The sequence below is a fragment of the Mustela nivalis genome (genome assembly GCF_964662115.1).
Source record: "Mustela nivalis genome assembly, chromosome: 6".
Classification (NCBI taxonomy): domain Eukaryota; kingdom Metazoa; phylum Chordata; class Mammalia; order Carnivora; family Mustelidae; genus Mustela; species Mustela nivalis.
Genome location: NC_139025.1, coordinates 122,869,501 through 122,896,755, shown reverse-complemented (window position 1 = coordinate 122,896,755; position 27,255 = coordinate 122,869,501).

Sequence of the window (27,255 nt, the reverse complement as noted above, 5' to 3'; positions counted from 1 at the left end):
CTCAGTGGGGGGGGAAGGGGGGGCAGTGTCAATCTAAGTTTACTGCATAAACAACAAAATGGCTCACTCTGGTTAAGCAGGCTCTTACAGTTAACAATAGACCAAGTGTGATTATTTTGTGGAAGTATGTGAGACCATTCAGTGCAACCCCAAGATATTTGGAAAATACTTGATTACAAATGAAAAGACCTCTTCCACCCTCTTTAATCTTCTATAGTATAATTTTTTTAATAAATTCCTGGAGCAGTATGCTAGACTTTTATCATTACCAATGTATCTAATGCTTAAATCTGATTTTTTAAAAATATATTTTGAGTTTACCTCAATGGCACAAATTAACTGTGGCATAACATTTCCTAGTTCCTTTTTCCCATATGGCTTCCTCTGGTTAATAAGAATGCTCTCTTTTGAATCTTCCCTTCTCCATAGAGTGTGCATGAATGAGGTAATTTTTTACATAGCATGGTTTTCAGAAATCAGTATGGTAGCTAGACCAAACACATAACCCTTGTTATTAGAAGAGACATCATTTGTTGGTAAATTGAAGCCCAAGTGCAGATTGCCTGCCCTTTGAATCCTCCCCCCAACCCAAAAGACTCCAAATTTGGATTTGCGATGGGAAGTTTATGTGTCTGTGCCAGATGCTGTGCTGGAAATTTCATCAACTTTACTTCTTGTGGATGGTAGTCATTTAAAAACTAAAAGACAAAGCTCTAAGTCTTCTTAAAAAGTAGTTATTTGGTAGAGGCTCTAGAGTGAGGTATCTATGTACTTCTTGTTTTGTGTTAAGTTTGAGCTTCTTACATTAATTTGAATTATGGGGAAAACTTTGCCTTCCTGAGTTATCTGTGTGAGTGGGACTTGTGATGAGGGAGCAAAAGACTAGCTGAGGACAAAACAGAACCTGGCACACTACCCCAGCCCCCAATGTGATATGTGTGACATTCCTCAAGCACTCCTGGCTGCCCTAAAAGAAGAACAAATGGTTAACTGATAGGAATCACAGTCCTGCAGAAGAGGAGTCTCCCTCAGTTTACAAATGTCTTAGTGATTTAAAAATAAGAAACTATCTTATCAATAGTCTAACATCCAGAGACCAGTAACTCAGTTCCTGAAACTCCAACATCACCCTCCCCTCCATAAAACTGAAGAAGGCTGAGGAAGAAGGAAATGTAAATAAAGTTGAATTTCTTCTAAACCTTAAGTTCATTGACAAGGATGTGTGATAGGAGGAATGTAATACTCCTCCAGGAAACTCCCAACTGTCTTCATGTTAGTGCATCATTAGAGGGAAAAAGGGCTTTGGCTTGACAATAACCAGGCCTCCAGTATCCTGAGAATCTTCATTAGCATATGACAGTCCTTCTGGACACCCCCTTTGTTCTCACCTCCCCAACTCCTGAGTATATAATCAGCCAATCCTCAAGACCCCAGTGCAGCAGCTCTTTCTGCCCATGGGTCCTGTCCTGCACCACCATTTTGCACCAAAGATGTCTAAAAAATTCTTTCTTGGTCATCGGATCCAGACCCCACCCCACTGAACCTCACCTATATTCCAAAACCACATCACTTGCGCAGTGAAACTATTCTATTGTGAGAATGGGTCTGAGTATTTTGCCTTTTTTCCTCATTAAGTAGTGGTGTGTGTGTATGTGTGTCTGTGTGTGTGTGTTGTGCTGGTAGCACACTAAGAAAAGCACACACATAAATAAATGCATAATTCAGGAGATATCTTTTGTACAAGGATCACTATATCATGATCATCTAGATCCAGAAATAGAATGCTTCACAACTCTTCAAACTCCCTTCCTCTGATGTCTCTCTTTATGAAAGGAGACTGTTTTCTATTGCTGTTGTAAAAAGTTGTTACCAATATACTGACTTAACACAAATTTATTATCTAACAGTTTTGGAAGTCAGAAGTTCTAAAGTGAAGATGTTGGCAGATCTGCATTCTTTTTTGAAGGTCTGAGGAGATAATCCATTTTCTTGCCTTTCCCACCTTCTAGAGGTCACCCACAGTCCAGTCCTGGGATCACTGACCCTTCTTCATCTTCAAAGCCATTGTAATGGACAGTTTAGTCTTTCTCACATGACATCACTCTGACCCTGCTTGCTTAGTTACATCTCTGAATCTGACTCTTGCTCCTTTCACTTTTAAGGACACTTATAATTACATTGGGCCCTCCGAATATTTCAGGAAAACCTCTTAATCTCAAAATGCTTAACTTTAATCACATCTGCAGGGTCACTTTTGTTACATTTATATAATCACAGGTTTTGGGACATTAAGGTGTGGACATCTTTGGTTAGTTATGATTCTGCCAATAACGTTAACAGTCTTTACTTCTTACATTATGGTTTGTATTTCCTGAAATTATACTGTATGTACTTTTTGTGTCTGAATTCCCACCCTCAACATTATGAGAAATTATGTTGTTGCATATAATTCTAGCTTGTTTATTCCTTACTATAATCTTCTATTGTGTAAATACACCTCAAGTTATGTATATAATCTATGTGGATGAATATTTGGATTGTTCCCACTTTTGGCTCTTTACATATGCAGCCACTTCCTGTGTCTTGGAGTACTTTGGAATAGCATTACTGGATAAGAGAACTGATGTGAACAAATATCCTGGTTTTCCTAGAACAATCCCTGCTTATCTCTGCTGTCCTGGCGTCCTATCTGGTTAGAGTATTTGTTTGTTCTCCAAAATATGGTCACCCTAGTCATATTGAATGCTTGTTTCCAACTCCAGTAATGACCCAAGATTATTTCTAAGCTGATGGTAATTTATGTTTGGCATCTTCACCAACATTTGTTGTTGATCATCTTTTTCATTAGTTTGCATTTTGCTGATTACTAATAAGGTTGAGAATCTTTTCATAGATTTATTGCCCATTTAGAAATACTTTGAGGGGCACCTGGGTTGCTAAGTGGTTTAAGCCTCTGCCTTTGGCTCAGGTCATGATCTCAGGGTCCTGAGATCAAGCCCCGAATTTGGCTCTCTGCTCAGCAGGGAGCCTCCTTCCCTCTTCCTCTCTCTCTGCCTGCCTCTCTGCCTACTTGTGATCTCTGTCAAATAAATAAATAAATAATCTTAAAAAAAAAAAAAAAGACTCCATTGTCCATGCAGTCCTGCGTCCAGAATGGTAACATGAGCATTTGAGAGATGTACAATGTTGGGATAAATTTAGACTCTTGTGCATAGATCAATTTAGAGAGGACTTACATTTTTCAACAATATTGTATTTTTCAACATAAGATTGTTTTGAAATAAAGAACATGTCAATAATATCTAAAATGCTATAATTCTAAGTCACTAAAAGAGACCCTGGTTTTACATATAGACCCATGGAATTCAATATTGATATTAGTATGTATAATATGACCATAGCCACTTTATTTCATCTGGTGTGAATTAACCTGAACTATGTCACAAACCCCCAAAGTCTTCTCACTGGTACTTTGTCTGAAGCTTTGCCACCTTATCTAGAGTTTTTAGCTTCTTTTAATTAGTAGAAAATATAAAGGAGGTAAATTTTTGGCTGCCTTGGGGTGGATTTTAAGATATAGATTCTAAAACCTGTGGCAAAACAAGGAAGTTTCCAGTTTTCTAATGGGTGATATTTCAAGTAGTTTGTGACTTGATATGGTTTTTCCAATGGATAATTGTTGTCTGTGGGGGTTCAGAATCCTGAAAGACCCCAAAGCCCAAAAGATATGTGTTTTGATCCCCATTTTATACATAAGCAGATCAAAGTAGAGAAAGACTAAATGAGTTGCTCTGGCTCACACAACTAACAATTAATAATGTTGGTATATAAAGCTGGGACGTTTGGGTCAAGATCTGCTACCTTGAACTGTCTACATTGTCTTTAAAATTTTTCTTAAACAAATTGGGATTCATTTTTCTCAACAAACAAGGAATCTGGAAGCAGGCAGCTCCTGGCTATATCTTTTCCTTTCTCTTTGTATGCCACAAGGTCAAGGTCACATGGTCACAAGATAGCAACCATACTCTGCATCTCAGCTGCATGATAGGTAAAACAGAGTAGGGGAAAGAAGGGCACCTGCAAAGTCTGCTCTGTGAGGAATGCTTTTCCCCAGACTAAGTCCAACAGAAGAACATGTCCCTGTACATAAAAAGTTGACCTTCTCTAGTACTAGTGAATGAAGAAAACCATAGTGAGAGGTAGTGCTAGATGAGTCAGTCCACAGAGTCAATCTCAGCTTCCAAGACTTGTGCCAGGGCTCCAAAAGGACACCATAATAGAACATCACATCAGAACAGGCTATAGTTTACTAGACCACTGAAAACTCCCATTTCCCTTCAATTCTTCTAAAAATTTCCTAGGGCCTCTTATTATAAATGAAAAGTTTCAAGTTTCATCATCTTATTTCTTGATCTTTATTGAAATTAAACTTTTAATTTGACCATCAGAAATTTGCATTAGAAAAAAGAGCAGGTAATTCTGATACTCTGAAAGCAGAGAAATTCTCTTGTGTCTCTCTAATTTCCCAGAAAATCAGCACAACAGAGTTCTAGACAGAAGAAGGAATCAGTAAACATTTATTGATTTGAATTGAATTTCTATAAAAATCAGACAAAAGTTATATATTTGATATTGACATTGGATACAAACAGGTAACGGAAAGCATAAAAACACCTATATAAAATAACAAATCAAATGAAAATCAATTACTTGAGCATCTAAATTTATCTGAAGATTAAAGTTTTCACAAAGTATAAAATCCCTTTATATTGGTCATTAGCACAGGACCTCCCCACCATTTCCCCACCTCCCATTTGTCCTTTAATCAAAAGTTTGGTCTCAAGTGTAGCTTTGACCCAGCAGACAGCACTCATTCAAAGAATGAATCTTCTTTCCTTTGTAGAGAAGCAGCATAAAGATGCAGGATGAGAATGGGTCTCCTCATATGAGATTTTCAATATACTTTTCACGTCAACTTATAGAGCACCAGCATAATTTAAATCTCATGTTCACTGATGACAGAGAGTAGTAGTCTTAGGTGATAAAGTCAGGATGATATCTCAAAGTCCTGAGTTTTTGCAAGAAGTGGATGAATAGTAGGATAGCAATGATTTTAAACCAACCATGAGTCCATGATAAAGAGTTGATTAATTTCAAAAAAGAAGAAGTAAGAAAGAGAAAAGAGAAAAATATAAATGTGGGTTAGAATTGAAGACCCCTGACTTATTTTTCTCCTTTTATCACTAATTGTACAAAATTTAGGCAGATCATTCCATCTCCCAATGCCCAGCTGAACTAGAAATAAGAGAGCTTTTTTCTGAATTTACCCTAAGGGGAGTAAATTCTGCTCTGAATGACTTGAAGGAAATGGTATTGTTTTTAACTTTTTTTTTTGTAACAGATCCCTGCCTTAGTTTTGTGGTCTTCTAGTTTAGCCAGATTCTCAGCTCTGTTCTTTACCAGCAGACAATATTGTTTTATCAAAAGTGGCCTATTTCCAAGATCTGGGCCATGAGCCAAGGTTTGGTAAAATGTAAGAGAACAGCCTCATTTTTCCCCTCTGTTTCATTTGGGTCAGGCAGTAAGTGGCATCTAAGGCAAAGAAGACACATTTATACACCACATTGCTAGTCTTACAAATAGAATCGACAAGAGATCCTTGTAAGAGTGGGTTAGCATAAGTATAGCCATCTTAGCTTGGGCAGCCATCTCAGGCCCAAGGGCTGAACTTTCCCCTACTTTACTTTATTTCCAGAGACCCCTCCCACCCTGCTTTAGTAACAGGAATACCTAACCCTGTAAACACTTCCAGGAAAAACAACTATACCTAACTCTGTAAACACTTCCAAGAAAGTACCTAACCCTGTAACCAGCCTGGCAACAGCTAATCAGCCTACTGCAGAAAAGTCTGACTCCCCCCCCACCCCCCACCCCCGCCCCGCCAAGCCTCTTGTAATGATCCATAAAAACATCTGCCTTAACTAGCCTCAGGGTACAAGTCCCTACTCTGCTGTGTCAGGTATACTTGGGCCCAAGCTTAAGCTTGTCAAATAAACCTTGCTTTGTGACTTGCATTATCGAGAGTGTTCTCTGTCTAATTGAGGGGTGGTTGACTCTATACCCTAACACCCTAGTCTGTCCAGGAGCCAATGGGGGCATTCCCATTACCCCAGTTACCCATTACCCATTTGTCTCCCCCTAAGTCTGCTCCCTGACATTGCATTCTCTTCCCAACCTCTTGTCAGGCTTCAACTTCTCATCTTTCAAGACAGTGTCTATCCTGTTTCCACCTTCCTCTCCTTTTCACATTAATCTCTCCAGTTCAGTACCCACTCTCTTCTTCTGTTTCTGCTCTTTTCCTTTCTCTCCTTATTCATTCCTGGATTTTCCATTCTTTTCATTTTCTTTTTGATCTTTCCTTGTGTCTGTGCCTTACAACTGCTGGTATCATCTGCATGCCTAAAGGAAATGCAGAATCTCTGAAAAGGCAAAGACCTATAGAATTAGTTAAATCAGGCCCTACCTGGCATACTCAAATGAAATTACATTTTTCCATTTTTTTGAAAGAAATTTTAAGATAACGGCTAATGTGGGCATGGACTCAAGTGGTCCTGCTGTTCTTCTAGAGAAAATTAACTTTTAAACAATTTAACTAGTTTATTAAATCATTTAAATGATAAATATTGTAACTCTGTCAGGTGGAAAGAGAGAGGAACCAAGGGAAGGGCAAAGTTGGGTAAAAATAATAATGGACAGTTACCATGAAAAATGTTTTTAAGTCAGTGAATAAAATATTAGCACTATGCTTTAAAATTAAAACAAAAACCAAATTTAAAGAGGAGGTTGAGGGGATAGGTGAGCCTGGTGGTGGATATTAAGGAGGGCATGTATTGTATGGAGCACTGGGTGTTATACATAAACAAGGAATCTTGGAAACTGATGATATATTACATGGTGACTAACATAACACAATAAAAAATTAATAAATAGAAAGATATATGCACCCCCATGTTTACTGTAACATTACTTACAATGGCCAGAAAATGAAAGCAACCCAAGTGTCATCAATAGATGAATGGATGAAAAAGAAGCATTAACAACATAAATCAAGACAGAGAAAGATAAATAACCATATGATTTCACTTATATGTGGAATCTAAAAAACATAACAAATTAAAAAAAAGAGAATTAAGTACAAAGAACAAACTGGTGGTTGCTGGGAATGAAGTGGGTGGAATTGATAAAAGGGATTATGAGATACAAACATTGGGTTATGGCATAGATAAGTCCTGGACATATATAGTCATATAGTCAATATAGACATATATAGGACATATAGTCGATCATATTGTAATAATGTATGGTGACAGATGGTGAGTATATATACTGTGGTGAGTACTGAGTAATGTATAGAATTGTTGAATCAACATATTGTATAATAAAGACTAACTTAACATTGTATGTTAATTATACTTCAATTAAAACTATATAAATCAAGAAAAAATTAAATGTTGATTTATTTCAAGTTTCTTGTGACAAACACATGGAAAATAGATCAGAAGTAGGAATTTTAAAGGATTTCAAGACAAATCCTTACAGAACCCAGGAGAACAGACATCAAAATAGAAAGAAAAATTAAGATGAGAACCTAAGGAATTTACATCAGCAGAAAGGAATTAAAAGTGAGAAAAAAAAGGAGACTAGAATGTCCTTAATTTACAATATTTTAATGAAAGGCTTGGTCCTAACAGCAATGTTTTTATTGCTCTGTGACTTTATAAACCAACATAATGAATGTGCTTCCACTGACACACTTGGCTCAGCTTTGACAAAATAATTGAAATAACAAAAGGAAATAACAAAAATGTCTTCATGGTCTTTGGTAATCCCCCCTTGCTTCTTCTAACCATAATTTCCTCCATCCCCAGCAGGCCCCTCAGAAAATCTTAATCTTAATCTCCAGTATGAGAGAGAAGGGAAGAAGAGGCAGAGGAAGAATAGAATAAAAACCAAAAGAGGTACCAAGCATTTCGCTGGATTCTTTGCATGTTGTCTCATTTAATTATTCCTCAGCTCAAACCCATGAACTAACTATTTTATATGTGGCATTATTGTGGTATAACTGATATTAAACTGCACAGATTTAAATTGTACAATTTGATGAGGTTGGTAAAATAATAACCCCAGTCAAGATAATGAATATCCATTACCCACAAAAATGTCCTCATGTTCCTCAGTAATTCCCTTTTGCCTTTTCTGGCAACAATTTCTCCCATACCTAGGCAACCTTATCTTTTTTATGTAACTATGAATTAGCTTGTAATTTTTTAGAATTTCACATGAATGGAATCATACAAGACATATTTTTTTAAGTCTAGCTTTTAAATCCATGTAATTATCTTGAGATTTATCCACGTTGTTTCATGCATCATTAGTTCATTCATTTTTACTGCTGAGTACTATTTTGTTGTATGGTTGCACCTCTGGATGGATATTTGGATTATTTCTAGTTTAGGGCTATGAGTGTCCATATACAAAGTCTCTTTGGGAGCATATGCTTTCATTTCTCTTGAGTAAATACCTTGGAGTTGCATTGTATGTTTAGTGCATACTTAAGTTTTTAAGAAACAGCCAAGTGTTTTTCGAAGTGGTTTTTTTTTTTTTTTTTTCATTCTAATGAGAAATGTTTGGAAATTCTAATTGTTTCACATCCTGGCCCACTCTTGCTGATCAGATTGCCATTTTTGCTATTCTAGTGATGTGTATTAGCATCTCTCTGGTCTTTATTGGCTTTTCCTGAATGACTTATGATTGTTAAGCATCTTTTCATGTGCTTGATGGCCATTTGTATGTCTCCTCTGGTGAAGTGTTTACTCAAATATTTTGCTCATTTTAATTAAGCTGTCTTATTAACTTGTAAGTGTTCTTTATATATTTAAATAAAAAGGGCTTTTTGTTAGGTATAGGTTTTGCAAAGACTTGGATGATGTTTTCATTTTTTGTAACTGTGTCTTCAAAGAGCAAAACTGTTTTTCATGTTGAATAAGTCCAACTTATTAATTTTTTTCTTTAATAGTTTAGACTTTTGTATTATATCTAATAAATCTTCTCCAAATCCCACTAAGATATTCTCTTAGTTTTTCTTCAAATATATAACACTTTGAGTCCTTAATTTAGATCTAAGATCCATTTTAAGTTAATTTTATATGTGGTATAGGTCCACCAAGGTTCACTTTTTATTTTGATGTCCATTTATTCCAGCATTATTTATTGAAATATTTTTTTATTATTTTTGAATCTTTTGGGAAAACTTTGAATATTTTCATTTTTTAAAAATATTTTGAATTTTGAATATTTTGAATTACCTTGGCATCTTTGATGAATCACTCTCAATTGATGACTTCCATTGCTGGAACTGAGGAAATAGATGTACATTTCTGTATTTATCTTGCTAAGTACAGCTTAAAAATCTGGAAATGTGACATGGTGGTGAGTTTCTTGGATTTTATTTTTGCCTCATATATCCCAGACTAGAAAATTGAGAAGCTGGCTACCTGGAAACACTGGTAGGCAAAGAAAAACAACAACAAAAAAAGCCCAAGAAAAGTTTTATTTCTAACCAAAGGATTAAGAAGGAACAGACTTTAAATCAATAAGCATTTTACTCCAGTCACACACTTCTCCAAAAATAAATAAAAAATGACACCCCCACCCCTATCCTCAGCAGCAAATATGGGATAAAGAATCTAGACTTCCCTACTGGCATTCCAACTCTTCTTCTCCCAACAGAGTGGAGTCAGTGATAACCAAATAGGCAGCCCACTTCCCACGTCCCCTCATAGTGTCAGTGGAGGCTATGTAAGGAGCTTCAACTTCCACTTTCATTCATCTGTTGTTATAAGATGTTATAAGATGTTATAAGTTATAACTCTTCCACTCCTTACTGGAATGCTGTTAGAAACAACCTAGATAAGAGAACTTTCACCACTGTTCAGTGGTATTAAGGCCACCACCCACACATGGTTTCAGTAGAAGCCACATAATGAGCAGTAACAAAATATTCCACACTCTCTTAGTTAGGGATATATTAGTGGAGGCCTGTTGGAGATTTGGCCCTTGCACAAATACCTCACAGTCAATGGAGACCAAGTAGTAAACCTGAATTTTACCTACATCTGAATGTAATGATGCAGTGCTCATTCTTTTCCTGCTGAAATTGTGTCAAAGGAAGCTTGTTAAAATAGAGTTTAAATAAGGTCCAAAGTTTCATAACATAATAATATACTTAAGAGTCAATTTAAAAAATAACCACTCATCATACCAAGAACCAGGAAGATTCCCAACATCAGAATAAAGAGGAGAGAGGAAAGAATCAGTAAACTTGATGACAGAACAAGAAAAACTACCCAATCTGAGCAACATAGAGAAAATATTATTTATTTCTTTTCTCCAGTTACTAGTCTGGGATATATGAGTCATTTTATTTTAAAAATAAATAAATAAAAAGAGACTCAGAGACATGTGAGGCAAGAGGAAGGAAAAAAATGTCATCAGAGTCCCAAGACAATAAGGTGTGTGGCAATAAAAAGTTATTGGAAGAATTATGAGTTGAAAATTTTCTAAATGGCAAAAATCATACAATTATGGATTCATAAAACTGAGAGAGTCCCAAACAAGAAACCCCCCCCAAAATCACACCAACTTACATAGTCAAACAATAGAAACTGCAAAATCAGAAAAAAATAACCTTGAAAGGGGCTGAGGAAAAAGCAATTTAAAGGACATGGGATTTCATGTTAGAAACCATGAAATTCAGGTGGAATGGCACATTTTTCCAGTACCTTAAGAAAAGAATTTTAAGCCCAGAATTCTATATCCAGTGAAAATTTTCTTCTGGAATGGAGAGAGATCATTCTCATATAAATGAAAATTAAGAAACCTTGTTGGCAGACCCAACTAAAAGAACGGTTAAAGAAAGTTCTTGAAATGGAAGAGAAATGATAAAAGAAGGATTATAGAAAATTGAGCAAGAATGAGTAACAGTGGAAAGAGTGAAATTATAGGTAAATACAATGGAATTTCCTCTTCTTCTTGAGTTTTATAAATTATGTTTGATGATTGAGGCAAAAAATTGTAACAATATCTAATGTACTTCTTAATATATTAGGGGAAATATTTAATATAAACATGCTACAAGTTGGGAGGATAAAGTAACAAAAGGAGGGAAGATTTCTACACTTCATGTGAATTGGTAAAGTGCTGATACATGCATACCACAATCAGGTATGTTTATATAATGTAATACCTAGAACAACCATTTAAAAAACTATACAAACAGGCATACTCTGAAAAAAATTGTAAATAAACCAAATTGTACTCTAAAAAAGTGTTCAAGATATTCAAAGGATAGGAAGAAGAAAACAGAGAAATTAAAAACAGAAAGAACAAACAGAAAAGAAAAATTTTAATGACAGACATAAGCCTTAACATATTAAAAAATATATCAAACGTAATGATCTAACCACCAATTCCAAGACAAAGATTGGCAAACTGGATTAAAAAGCACAATTCAAATTTATACTGTTTACAGAAAATTCCTTTCATATATAATTTTTCAGGTAAATTGAAAGTAAAAGGAAGAAAAAAAATGTCCATTGATGTAAACATTAATTAAAATAAAACAGAATTGACTATATTAACCAGATATAACTAGATAAAGTAGACATCAGAATAAGAACAACAATAATGAAAAAATACCGAGGACAGAGAGGACACTACATAACAATAAAATGACAAGTCCAATAAGAAGATATAGAAATCCTAAATATGCAATCCACTAAACAACAGAGTTACAAAATATGTGAGGCAAAAAGTGGTAAAATTGAAAGAAGTAGCCAAATCCACACTTACATTTGGAAACTTCAAAGTAATTCCCTCAATGATTGTTAGAAAACTAGACAGAAAACCATAAAAAATATAGAATTCAACAAACCATTAACCAACAGGATCTAATCAACATTTATAGAAACTTCCACCCAATAACAGAACAATCAGATTTCTTAAAGCTCCTTGGAAACATATACCAAGATAAACTGTACTTAGTGTGAGCAAAAAAGCCTCAGCCATCTCTGGTCACAACAGAACAAAACTATAAATTAATAAAAGAGAGATAACAGGAAAATCTCAAAACAGCAAAACAGAATATTACACTCCTCAATATTTCATTGGTTAAAAAGAAATTTTCAAGGGAAATTTAAAAATACATTAAACTGAATAAGAATTACAATAAAACACATCAAAATTTGTGAAGCACAACAATGCAGCAGGAGAGAAATGTATAGCACTAAATGCTTAGAGCAGAGAAAAAACTGAAATAATCTATGCTCCCATCTCTAGAAATCAGAAAAAGAACAAAATAAACTCAAAACAAGCAGAAGAAGGAATTAATAAAGACAAAAGTAGAAATCAATAAAATAAAAGCAGGAAAACAATAGAGAAAATCAATAAAACAAAAAGCTGGTCTTCTGAAAAAGATCAATAAAATTTGCTATCATTTACCAAGATTGAGGTAGTAGAAGAGAGGATCCAAATTATCAATATCAGGAATGAAACAAGGGATACCACTACAAACCATGCAGATATTAAAAGAGCTGTAAAGAAATACTGGAAACTATGCTACATTTTTACAATTTATGTGGAAAAACCATCTGAAATTACCACAACCCACCTAAAATGAAATAGATCATTTAAATAGCCTTGTTACTTTTAAGGAAGATACATTCATAATTTTAAACTTCCTCTAAATGGAGTCTCTAAATCCAGATAGTTTCACTGGAGACCAATACTTAATGAAGAAATAATACCAATTATAAACAATATCTTTCAGAAAAATCTATCAACTCAAACTATAAAGCCTGTATTATCTTGCCAGCAAAAGTGGTCATAGTAAAACAGACAAACAAACATACAAACAAAATCTACAGACCAATATCCCACATGAATATAGATACTTTTTTTTTTTTTTAAGCAAATGTAGGGGATCCTGGGTGTCTCACTCAGTCTGTTAAGCATCCAACTCTTTTTTTTTTTTTTAAAGATGTTATTTATTAACAGAGAGAGAGAAAGAGAGAGAGAGAGAGATCACAAGTAGCTAGAGCAGCAGGCAGAGAGGCGGGGAAGCAGGCTCCCTACTGAGCAGAGAGCCCTATGTGGGACTCGATCCCAGGACCCTGAGATCATGACCTGAGTTCATGAAGGCAGAGGCTTAACCCACTGAGACACCCAGGCACCCCAAGCATCCAGCACTTGATCTCAGCTCAGGGCATGATCTTGGAGTCCTGGCATCGAACCCCATATTGGGCTCTCTGCTCAGTGGAGAGCCTGCTTCTCCTAGAGCTCTCTCTCTCTCATTTTCTCTTTCTCTATCTCTTTCAAATAAATAAATAAAATCTTTTTAAAAATTAGCAAATGTAGTTCAGCAACATTTTAAAAGGATTATACACCATGATGGAGAGGGATTTATTCCAGTTATGCAAAGGTGGATTAATTGAAGATTGCCCTAGTAATAGACTAGTGAAGAAAAATCACATGATCATATCAATTGGTACAGAAAAGGCATTTGATAAAATTCAGCACCATTTTTTGTTTTTGTTTCGGTTTTAAGTAGGCTCCACACCCAGTATTGAGCCCAATGGAGGGCTCAAACTCATAACCCCAAGATCAAGACCTGAGCTGAGATCGAGTTGGATGCTCAACTGGTTGAGCCAACCAGGTGCCCCTTGAATTTTTTACATTTTTTTTTTTTTTTTAAGAAGAGTTGTCACAAAACGTTATAACAGTTTGGGGTATACAACAAAGTGATTTGACAACCCTGTAAGTTATGCTATGTTGTTCACCACAAGTGTAGTTACCACTTGTCATCATTCAACACTATTATAATACCTTTGACTATATTCCCTATGATATACATTTCATCTCCATAACGAAGTGTACCTCCCACTCCCCTTTACCCATTTTGCTCATCCTCTCCCTCCTCTGGCAACTGATGTTTGTTTGTTTGGATCTACTTCTGCTTTTTGTTTGTTTTGTCCTGTTTTGTTTTTTAGATTCTACACATAAGTGAAATCATATAGCATTTGTCATTATCTGATTTATTTCATAGAAGTTTCATAATTTCATAAATATCCAAAAAATGTTAGAACCAGATTTGATTGATATGCCTGGACCAGGGTGTGGACTTCCTACTATCTGTTAATCTATTCTTTTTACATTAAATAAAAATAAATTATTTATGAAAAAATACTCTTCATTGATACAAACTCTTAGAAGTAGAAGAATTTAGAGGAAGTTCCTTAACTTGTTAAAAATTATCTCTAAAAATTTACAACTAATATCATATATAATGTTAAATACTGAATGTCTTTTCTAAAATTTAGAACAAGGCAAAGATTTTTCACTCTTACTACTATTTTCAACACAGTACTGGAAGTCCTAGCAGGAACAATAAGGCAAGAATTAAAGACAAAAACCATACACATAAGAATGGGAGAGATAAAACTGTCCTATTTGCAGAAGATATTGTCTACATAGTAAATCTCAAAAAATATACTGAAAACTCATAGAACTAATAAATAAGATAAACAAAATTGTAGAATACCCCAATCAGCTGTATTTCTATATACTAACAATGAACACATGAAAACTAAAATTAAAAATACAATAAATACAATTAACAATCATTCAAGATAAAAAGAGAGAAATATATTTTTAAATCTAACAAAACATATACAGGCTGAAAACTACAAAATGCTGATAAAAGAAATTTAAAAAATCCAAGTACATAGAGGGCTATTCCATATTTATGGCTTTAAGGTACAACACTGTAAAAATATCAATTCTCCCCTCATTGATATGCAAATTTAATTGAATTTCTATGAAATACCTTCAAGATTTTTGTACACATAAACAAGATTATTCTAAAATTTTTCTTGAAAGGTAAATGAAAATCAGAGCAAAAAATAATTTTGGGAAAAAAAAATAAAGTGGGAAGATCACTATCACATTTCAAGACTTTCTACATGGTTATCAGGATGGTACTGGCAGTGAGATGTACATATAGATCAATGAAATAGATTGGAGAACCCAGAAGCAGCCCCACACAAGTATGGCCACCTGACTTTTGACAAAGGTGAAAAAAGTAATTTGATAGGAAAAGTATGATCTTTTCAGCAAATGATGCTGTTGGTAATTGGAGATTCACAGGCAAAAATATGAAACTTGACCTACAACTCACACTATTAAAAAAACTCGGAGAGAGTCATAGATGTCAATGAAGAACATACAAATATAAATCTTTGAGAAGATAGTATAAGACAAAAGCTTCAGAACCTAAGGCCTAGTGAAATTTTTTTAGACATTACACCTTCAAAAAAATCCATAAAATAAATAAGTTGATGAATAGAACACTAAAATTAAAAACTTTTGATCTGAGCAAGACCCTGTTAAACAGATGAAAAGATAAAATAAAAACTGGAGAAAGTATTTGCAAATCATATATCTGACAAAGGAGTCATATCTAGAATATATGAAATTCAACATTAAAAGGCAAATAATTTTGGAAAAGTGCAAAAGATCTGAAGAAACATTTCACTGGAAAAAAGTATACAGAAATATGCAGCTGGAAAATAAGCACATGAAAAGACAGCTGACATAATTAGCTAAGGTGGAAGTGCATATTAAGATCACAATAAGATTACTACTTACTTATTAGAACAGCTAAAATGAAAAATAATAATACCAAATCCTGAAGGGCTGGCAGAAAAACTATTTCTCATACATTGCTGGTGGGAAGGTACAATGGCACAGTTACTATGAAAAAATTTTGACAGTTTCTTTAAAAATTAAATACACACTTAGGGCACCTGGGTGGCTCCATCAGTTAAGCATCTGACTTCAGGTCATGATCTCAGAGTCCTGGGATGGAGTCTCACATCAGGCTTCTTGCTCAGCAGGGAGTCTGCTTTATCCTCTGCAACCACCTCTCTCTCTCAAATGAATAAATAAAATCTTAAAATAATTATTTTTAATATACACTTACCATACAAACTTCAGTTTTATCTCAGAAATTTGGAAAACTATTTTTTTCACAAAAATATGTACTTGATTGTTCACTGCAGCATTATTCCTAATAGTCCAAAATTGGAGACAATCAAAATATTCCTTATAGGTGAATAGCTCAAGAAATTGAGTTTCTCCATACCATGCAATACTACTTAAGAATAAATAGAATGAATAGATGATACAACAATGTGGATGTATCTCATGGACATTATTCTGAGTGATACATATATAGTGATGGATGTGTTAATAAATTAGATAAGAGGAGTCCTTTTACAATGTATATAAATATATCAAGTCATCATAATGTACACTTTAAATATCTTATAATTTTGTCAATTATACCTCAGTGAAGCTGAAAACATAGAAATAAGCAAAATTTTATTATAAAGTCATAAAATTATGCAAAAAATTGAAGACACCAATATTATGGAATTCTAAATGTCATGTTAAATTTTTAAGTGATTTTAATTTAATTATTGACATTCAGATAATGAACTAAAGGGTATCAATTACAGCAAAAATATGTACTATCTTTTTTTCACTGGTTAATATCAATAAGTAAAACTTTTTATATGGAGTTGATATGCTTGTGTTATACAATTAATATCAAAGAAACCACACCCCTTTCCCAATTGTGTCTTTCCTTTCTAATTTTAGATTATTCCTAACTTGTATACATGTTTCTGACTTTATTGGGTTTATAACTGCAAAATATGTAAATAAAAATTTAATTCTACTTTTAAATAAAAGGTAGATTGTTTTAAAAAATGCAGATTCTCAGCTTCCTGTTCCACTACACATTGAAGTAGAAAAGCCTCATATGTTGGTTTGCAAATTAAAGTTTGAGAAGCAATGCACTAGCTATGCAACCTGTTGTTCCTGTCAATTCCATATTCACTGCATTTGTTATTTGATCAGATTATGATTGTGATATAGTTGATATATTAAACCATGAATGGAAGTCATTTTAAATAGATCTTGGAAAAGAAAATGAAGATCATTTAAAATTTTGTATTTTGGAGTACCTATGTAAAATGCTTTGCTAGATCTTGGAGTTAAAAGGTTTTGGTGATGTTCCCTGGGGATGGGAGGCAACGATTAATGTAGGTGACCAGGTGAGGCATGAACAAAAGCAGTGTTCTTGTCGTACACTTTTGACTTCTACATATGGAAATTTTCTTTTTGATTTTTATGATTTCAATGAGAAATCCACTGTCACTTAAACAGTTTCTCCCCTAAAAGTAATGTGTTGTTACTCTGGATGCTTTGAAGACTTTTCTTTGCCTTTAGTTTTCAGAAGTTTATGTTGTGTTCTGGGCAAGGAATTCTTTGGATTTATCTTACTTGGACTTGGTTCAGCTTCTTGAATCTGTAGGTATGGTTGGCTGACAAATGACCCTCCTCCAAAAGATATCCATGTCAAATGCTTGGAGCCTGTGAACATCATTACTTTATTCAGAAAAGGGGTCTTTGCAGATGTGATTAAGTTAAAAGTCTTGAGAGGAAGAGTAATAATACTCAGGCGGTCCTTAAATCCTTATAGAATCTCTATAAGGTATCCTAGAGTGAAAAGAGGAGATGATAGACACACAGGGAACACACAGAGAGGATAAGGCAATGTGGCCTTGGAGGCACAGACTGGAATGATGCAGGCACAAGCTAAGGAACTTTGACTGCTTCCAGAAGCTGGAAGGAACAAAGAATGCATTCTCTCCTAAAGCCTCTGCAGCACACCACCATTTTAATTTGATACTAAGTTTGGACTCCTGGCCTCCAGGGCTGTGAAAGAACAAATTTCTTTTGTTTTAAGCCACCACGTTGGTGGTGATTTTTTAGAGTACCACAAGGAAGCTAATATAGTAGATTTATATCTTTTCCCAAATTTGAGAACTTTCCAGATATTGTTTCTTTAAATAAACATTTTTCAGTCCTCCCCACTCTTCTGGGACTTCATTAATTTGAATGTTAGCTTTTTTATTACTATCTCAGAATTTCCTGAATCTGTTCTTTTTTGTTGTTGTTGTTGTTTTGTTTCCCAGTCGACTTTTTTTCTTTTCTTCAGATTATTTTTTAAATTTTTTTAATTTTTCCAGTGTTCCAAGATTCGCTGTTTATGCACCACACCTAGTACTCCATGCAGTATGTGCCCTCCTTAGATTGTTTTAATTCTTCTGATCTGTCCTTCAGCTCATCGGTGTTCTTGTCGTACACTTTTGACTTCTACATATGGAAATTTTCTTTTTGAAAATTTCATCTGTCATCTACACTCTAGTATTAAGCTTATCCAGTTCGTTTTCATTTCAGTTACATTTTTCAGTTCTGTAACTGGCATCAGGTTCTATTTTAGCTTTATTACTTTTCTGTAATTTTCTTTTTTTTTTTTTTCAATTTGTTGGAAGAGAATTAGTAATTGCTTGTTGAAACACCTTTATAACTCCTGCCTTAGAATCCTTGTCAGATATTTGATTCAGATATTGAGGTTGGTGTCTATGATTGCCTATGATTGCCTTTTCTCATTCAAGTTGTGGTTTTTTCCAGTTCCTGGGATTGATGCATTATCTTTAGTTGTATCCTGGCCTTTGGCTATATTATGAGACTCTGGATCATATTACATCATTTTTTAAAAAAATGATATCCTCCCATCGGGGTGTAGCATAAGGACCTAGCAGGTTTGTGCATTCATCTTTTCCACTAAGCCTTGCCAATACTATACCTTGAAGGTGGAAAATGCTGAATCCCCTGCTTCCTTACAGAGGGGTGGGTGAAAATTCAGCTTTCCCTTCTACTGTTGACTCCTTCTAGGTGAAAATTGAATATTAACTAATCCTACCCCATTGCCTCCAAGTTTGGGGGATGTAAGTTTAGCTCCCAGCTGTATCATGCTGAAGCCAGGGAGGGGATATAGAGGGCCAACTAACACTATGAGGATGGAGACTTAGCATGTTCTGATAAGACCATGATAGCAGTGGGCAGTTGGTGTCCCCCTATGGTTCTGGCAAGGGATGGGTAATGAGCTTACCACTTGACCTATAAAAAGGCCATTGCTTGTTCCATGGTATAGGGGGTGGATGGAAAATCAACTCCCCACTAGGTCACTGAAACTGAGTAAAGTCTATTTTTTCCCCTTGGCATTTAGCTGGATCAAAAGTTTCCTGTCCTTAGTTCAGCCTTCCTGGCCCCCAGCTTAGAGGGCCAGCATCCCTCAGAGCCTTATGTTTCTGTGCCTGAAGCACACTATGGGAAGTCTCTGCAGCCCCACTGGGGTTACTGGAGGCAACATCACAAATAAAATTCTGGGTACTTAGGCAGCCTGCCCTTTTCATCTTACCTAACAGTTCTCTGAGGTCCATTTGCTGGGTTATATTCAGGGATTTTGTAAGAAGGCCTGAGAAGAATGAGGTTGCTCTGTACTGGTAAGACCGAAAGTAATCATGTGCTGATATTTCCGTAATACTTTATTGGGAAGAGGGTCCTATAAAAACTTGAAAGTTTTTCTAAAATCCCCCCCGGAGATAAAATTCTCAATCTCTGATATTTCAACTGGGTTGGAAACAAATCCCTTTCTGCACTCATTGCATCACAGGGCTATTAGTCTTTATGCCACTACCTCAGACAGTGGAACAATGCATGATTTAATTAAAACATCTAGCTTCACATTTTGACCTGCCTGCTTACCTGCAAGTGACTTTAGACATGTTATTAAACGTTTTTTGCTTCAGTCTACTTATCTGTAAAAAAGGATAATGATAGTTGTAGAAAATGACTGACAGAGAGTAAATACTATAGTTCAACTACTATTATTATTATTTACTGGCCTCTTTGCAAATTTTACATCCATGGATACCCTCCTTCTTTGGAATTCTTTTAATACCCTTCTATTTGGCTGGTCTTTGCTTATTCCCTAAACCTCATAGCTGAAAATCATTATTCTGCTTGTACTCTGACTTTTTTCTATATAAATTAGCATGTGTCCTAAGCCGAGAAAGATCAGGTACAGAAAAGCTATGGGATTAGGGACATATTTCTGTGTGTCAGGAGCAGGAAATTCTCTGGGACTACATGGGAGAGGGATTTTGACAATGGATCACCACCTTCTTCCACCTGACTGTTTCTATACATACTAACAGGGAACTTCATGAAGACATTTGATATAAACAAATAAGTTTTGTATCTTTATAATAAGTCTTGGTTCAAATAATATTCTCCCAACGACCTCCAAAAATGTCTTTCAACTTTCTTGTCCACTCAGCAAAATCCATTGTTCTGGAAGTAAGCAGCTGAGTGGGAATTAATCCTTTCCCACAAACCTTCATGAATGACTGCTTAATAAGTGCTTGTAGAAGGAATATGTGTTGGGAAGGCTGGGGACTCCTTCCATCTGTTCTGTCATGGTGATTTACAAGAGGCTTTAAGCTCAGAGGATTTACTTAGTTATTGGGTTTTGTTTTGTTTGTTTGTTTGTTTTACAGAAATAAAGAAAGAGAGAGAGAATTTTAAGCAGGCTCCACCCCCAGCATAGAGCCTGATATGGGATCATGACCTGAACCAAAATCAAGAGTTGGACACTTAACCGACTGAGTCACCTAGTCATGCCAGTTATTTTAAAGGTAGTAAAAGTGAACAGTTCAGGGGCGCCTGGGTGGCTCAGTTGGTTGGACGACTGCCTTCGGCTCAGGTTATGATCCTGGAGTCCCGGAATTGAGTCCTGCATTGGGCTCCCAGCTCCATGGGGAGTCTACTTCTCCCTCTGACCTTCTCCTCGCTCATGCTCTCTCTCACTGTCTCTCTCTCAAATAAATAAATAAAATCTTTAAAAAAAAAAGTGAAAAGTTTACATAATTCTTTCATATACTTATTATAGGAGCCAAGACTTGCCGAAGGATTATTATTCTTAAACCAATTTTCATTCTAATGTTTTCGATTATGGGAAAAACAGTAGTTCAGACACTTTTTAAAGCAAAATATCTCTCTGTGTATTATTGAAAAAAAATGAGAAGAAAATCTCCAAAGCAAGCATGTTCAAGTCTTGGGCGATTTTGTATCAGTATAAACAAAATATGCAGCAGGGTATTTCAGATAGTCCATTTTCCATATATTGGATGAAAGCCTAGAATATACCTAGCAAGTTACATTGTTCTTTTGGCATTGGGATACCACCATGTGAATTCAGTTGTCAGCTTTTTGAAAAATTGTCACTGTCAGAACAGCCAGTTCAGATATGTAAGGAAGTCATTACTGGAAAATTCTAGGTAGGACTGAGGTTATGGGGAAGGCCAAACCCAGGCTTCCTGGCTTGCACTCATATTGATAGTCTTATCCTGTTGTCCTTGTCAGACCTCTTACAATAATTATAAATAACCCATGCTTGCCTCACTGTATCACTGGATGAAAATTGGGAAAAGGCCAAAGGTAGAAAGAATTTAACCCAGAGCAGGAGATCATTGTCAACATGCCCTTTTTGGGTGAGGTATGCCTCCCAAAAGGACCTGTCTTCCTAAAACTAGGGAGAAGACAGCTGACATTGCCTTCACCTGGACATCTCAGCAGAACCACAGTTACCTGATGAACACAGCTTGAAACAAACACTTAACTTTTCTTGTTAAATGGAACTTTAACTTTTCTAGTTTTCCCCTGCAGCTGATAAAATATTACTCTGTATACAGATGTTTTCTGCTACTGCAGTGACTCTCAGTGCGCATTCTGGAGAATTCCACAGCATGGCAGGCCCATTTCACCAGCTGCACCCTGGGTAGTCTCACAAGGACCCACCCTAAGCTTAATGCTCTGTTGTCACTATCTTGAAATCATTAGTAATTTTTGATCAATGCATCTCCTATTTCATTTTGCACTGGGCCTCACAAATTATGTAGCCAGACTTGAACAGATGCCTTACACTATCTGTTTTTCATCCATCAATGTCTGTATCTCATTAATAGAAATACTGTTCATGTGTTCCCAGCACTCACTTCTCCAGATAATATTGATCTTCTGGTCAGTTTTTCCTTTTATTCCTTAAAAAGAGTAATAAAGAATAGAAATGGGGCTGGTTTACCATTTTATCTCCAAATTCTGGCCAGAGTCTTTCAAACACACCGGTTTCAATAAATAGCTGAATGTGTGAATAAGTGTCTTTAGTATTTTTATCTGAAACTCTTACCCAGGCTGGATTCCATAATTGAACACACACACACGTGTGTGTGCGTGCACACACACACACACACACACACACACACACTTTCCTCTAGCTCCTTAGATCTATTGGTTGGAAATAAAAATCTCACTTGTTAGCAATACAATGTAAAACTTTCATAGACCAGGTAGGTCTATTCCCCAAAGAATTACTGGCTAGATGAAGCAAAATGGTAGCAAATTCACAAAATATTTCCAAGTGACTTTAGAGTATAGTATACAACTTAGTTTTATTTGCCTAATTATATTTGACTTGCATTGTTAAGAAACTTGAGTTTCCATAGCAGACCAAGTTCCAAAAGGTGATGTGTTGAGGACCCAAGGTTGCCCTGAAGCAGATTTGGGTCTGCTGATCTGAATTATGGAAGCATACCCTGTAGAGAGTGGAGTGGGGGAGCCCCAGGGAGGTAGGGAGTGCTGTTCCCACCATATCAAGTGTCTGAAGAGCACCTATGGGTGGGTCTAAGTGAGCCCACTTGTAAGAGTGAAGTTGGTAGAGCCATGGAAAAATGGGGCCCCTTGCCTGGGAGAGAAAGACCCCCGGTGTGGAACCTTTGTGTAAATGCCTGGCTCTGCTCCTGGCCTGGCTCCCAGTGCCTGGAAGGGCTGGAGGATGAAGGCACCATGCAGCTGCCAGTCCAGGACTCATGGACCCAGCAACCATCAAGGAGGGGTACAAGACAGTTCATTCTAGGTCCTCTGGTGCATAGCTAGTAGGGCTTTCCCTCTTTGTTTCTGGGCTTTTTGTTGAGGAACAGGCTTTTTCAGTTAACTAATTGAGCCCTGTATTCTGGATTTTACAAAACCAACTGGTTGTTCCTTTGAGAAGACCCTGGGTTTATGCATCTTGAAATTTTTCTGGAAAGACTACTACCAGTAGACAAAAACAGCCACCATCTGACTTCTGAGAAGTACAAACAATTTAAGCATACATAAGGCACCCCAGAAGGGCAATGGAATTTAAAGGTTAAGGTAACTGGATTCAGAGTAAAAAGAACAAAGCCAGAAATGATGTCCTTTCCCCTCTTTTAGAGGGCACATGACAGTGGGGTGGAAGAGTAACTATCATTTAGGAGGGCATCGCCGGATGTGCTGGGATTTTGTGTAATTTCTGGAAGAGGGGCTTTCTGAGAGATACCCCCTTCCCCATAGTTGAGACAGCAGTGTGTGTGTGTGTGTGTGTGTGTGTGTATGTGAAAGAGAGAGATGCAATTACAGCTGGAGTGGAGGATTCTAACTACCAAAATCTATGGCTCTAATAGCATTTTCACATGAATGATTCCAAACTGAGAGAACAGATACAAAAATGGACAATGACCAGAACATATAAAAAATTAGAACTTGGACCTACAACCTGCAGTAACCTAACTAACTACTCCCCTTATCTACAATAACAGTCCAGGAAGCCAGCTTGCTATCAGTTAGGATTTCAGAAAGCCAGATTGTCATCTTTAGTCACTATCACAATCTAGGAAACTAGACAATTTCTGTAGAAATCAGCTAAGATTGCCCAAGACATATTTAATAACTGTCAGCTTCCCTAATTTTTACTCCTTCCAATTTAAACCAACCAAAGAAAACAAAATATGCACCGGCAAGCAATCACATAGGACATCCCACTTCTAGGCAGCTCACCTCCAGTATCTCCATGTCTACAACCTGACGTCAGAACATACCTGAAGTTATCCCTGTTTTCTACTCTAAACCTTTCCCATTTTACTTCCTGCCTTTGAGTCTCTGCACAATTCAAGGGATGGTGGTTGACTCCCTAGCTCAAGTGAACTCTGAATAGCCTTTGCTTTTCTCATTTGGTCAGGCTTATTTATTTCCACAAAGCCCGTCAATGGAAGGTTAGCCATCATCTGGTATTCTAGCCCACCCCCCATGAAGTCAATCCTTATGCACCTCCATCATGCTTATAGATGGCTTATAGTTGCCCTAGATGTGCAACCAGGAAGGATGGTCTCCCAATATACTATTGCTTAGAAAGCTTGGGTCTGTTTTCTGGTTTTATTTGGCATAATCTGTGAGTTCGTAGAGTGTGAAACCACGTATTTCCTTTATTGTTTTATCATAAGGGACACAATTCTGATAAGGATGCAAAAGGCAATTAAAATGTTACTTGTCAGGCGCCTGGGTGGCTCAGTGGGTTAAGCCACTGCCTTCGGCTCAGGTCATGATCTCAGGGTCCTGGGATCGAGTCCCGCATCGGGCTCTCTGCTCAGCAGGGAGCCTGCTTCCTTCTCTCTCCCTCTCTCTGCCTGCCTCTCAGTGTACTTGTAATTTTTCTCTGTCAAATAAGTAAATAAAATCTTAAAAAAAAAATGTTACTTGTCTGCCAACATTTATTTAGAGCTTTCTGCTGAAAGTCAAGCACAGAAGGAATACAATAATGAATGACATTGTTCCATCTCACCTCTACATTTAGAGCATTCAGAGTCTTGGGGGGCTACAGACATGTAAACAAATGTTATATCACCACCTCCAGCTCTCCCAGTCCTGTGGACAGACGGTATGAGGATGTCTGCAGGGAGTCACTGAAGGCTTCTCTATGGAGCAAAGTTTGTGTGAGATCTCAGAGAACATGGAGGAATTTGCCAGATGGAGAAAGAAGAGTAGGCCATTAGGAATAAAATTTGGCATTCACAAAACCAGTGTTTTTTTCAATTTGTCTTGCCTTTAAGTAAGATTACAATTAAATACTCCAAACCTGATAGTTTAGGGAGATGGGAAAGACTTGTGGCTTAGGGCAGCCCATGACAGAGGACCTTTTCCTTCCAGGACAGACCCTCTTCTGAAGACATCGGATGGAAAGGCAGTAGTAGGCTCAGCGATTCTTGGGGATTTGAATGCTGCTCTACATGGAGAAGTTTAAGAGTGGAAAAATCAACAATGGGCTACCTAGGCTTTCCCTAATGTGAGTTTCAGATAGAGCAGAGAAGGGAGAAATTTGAAAGACTGAAGAAGCAGAGTTGCAGGGTCTGAAGGAGGGAGACATAGAAGCAAGTGGTGATGGCATGCTTGCAGAGATCTACCACCTAGCTCCCCTGAGAACCCCTCAAACACTATTCCATATTGTGTCATGAGCAGCCCTTTCTGGCTTTTTGTTTCTTGGGCTGTGCAACCATGGGTTGCCTCCTGAATTCTTTTATTATATTGGAACCTCCCAATTTCTCCAGGCAAATCAGCTCTTAGTCTGGGAAATTGTAAAAGCCTTGGACAAGTGGAACAGCTTGACATGAGTATTAAAAGATTGCCAGGAACCCATACAGAAGGTACTGGATAACTAGGAAAGGGTTGTGATTCCCTCAAAGATATTTATGCCCCATGGCCCTTAGCTGCCGGAATCAGAAGCACTACCTCATGCCTTTAAAAGATTGCCCTTGGACTAAATCTAATTTTTAAAAATGTATTCATTTAAGAATTTGTTTGATAAATATTTTATCTATTTTTACATCAATTCAGCAAATATTTATTGAGCACCCACTGTGTGCATAATATTGTGTGCTAAGCCTTGTTATCCAATGAGACACTTGTTCTATTATAATTCAGATTCGTGATCTATGAATTAAATAAGACATGCTCTATTATCATTCAGATTAGTGATTTTCAATAGCAGCTGGGGGAGGAGATAGTGTGCAAATCATGTATGAGGTCTTTCTACTGCCTCTCTCTACCAGGTGGGACTTTCTGCTATTGACTATGGGAATATATCATGTTCTTCGAGCAGACTGGAGCAGAGAAAGAATCGAGAACCAATAATTTAGGTGCCAAGGCCAAATAAATAACATATATATCAGGAACCACAGGACAAGTAATGTCCTGTGATATGTTACAAGAACGTTGGGGCAGTGCTTCTCAAAATTGCTTCTCGAAATAAAAAAACAAGTTTTCCAAGGACTGCTGCTATATGAGTGGGCCCAAAGATCTAGGCAAGGACCATGTGAATCATGGGGATGAAAAGAATTGTGTGGAGACATCATTTCTTGCCCCTGGAGTTCAAGGACAGCTTAATGAAGGAGGTGGAATGAGCAGGTCCCAAAGGGAGGCAGCTTGGAGAGAGCCCTGGATTCAGAAATGGAGTAGAGTCTGACTTGTCCAGGACTAGTCAGTGTTCCTCTTACTGTTACCGTGCCCTCCTCAACTGTAAATGAAGAGCTTGAAGAGGTGATGCTAAGGCCCCTTCTAGCTCCATAAGCCTATGATTCTAAGTCTGGGTCCTGGAATTGCTGGCTGCCCTCCTATGAACCCACCCCTCTCTCCCATTGCCACCAATGCCCCCCTGAATCAAGAGGGTGCTAGCTGTCTTCCTTCTGTAATGACTAAGTCCAGTATCCACTGTGGAGTCAAACTTCCTCCATTCCTCACTTCTTTTCCTTGGTCATGATCAGCAGTTGTGGATTTCTATTCTTCCCTGTCCTCTCCTTATGGTCTGGACAGGCTGGTGGAAAACCGGTCCTACTTTGGAGAAAAAAAAAAATCAAAATTCAAATGGCAGAGGATTTTCGAATAGAGTATCTTCCCACCTAGCCATCACTGGCACCATTTCCCTGGATTATTTCAGATTTCCTTCCAACTGGAAGTGTGTGCTGCCAAAGGCTGCTATGTTCTGTTTTGCATTTACAAGAAGGACACCAGGAACATGATGATGATGCTGTCTTAGGAGGGACTACATAAGCACTTGGAAACTGCCCAGCCTGTAGAAAAGGCTTTGTCTAATTGCTGCATTGCATGTCTAAACAAGAATGTGCTTCTATGGCATAGGAACATAGAGATCGATGGTCTTGCCACCATATTAGTGACATATATGGGACTAAGGTACACATAGCATGCTGTAGTGTATACAATGTGCGTTTGTATATGTGTTGAGATCCAGCTTGACCGCCAATTGTCAGAATTTGGCATGAGCAGGTGTCTGAATCGTGATCTTTTCACTGTCACCTGACC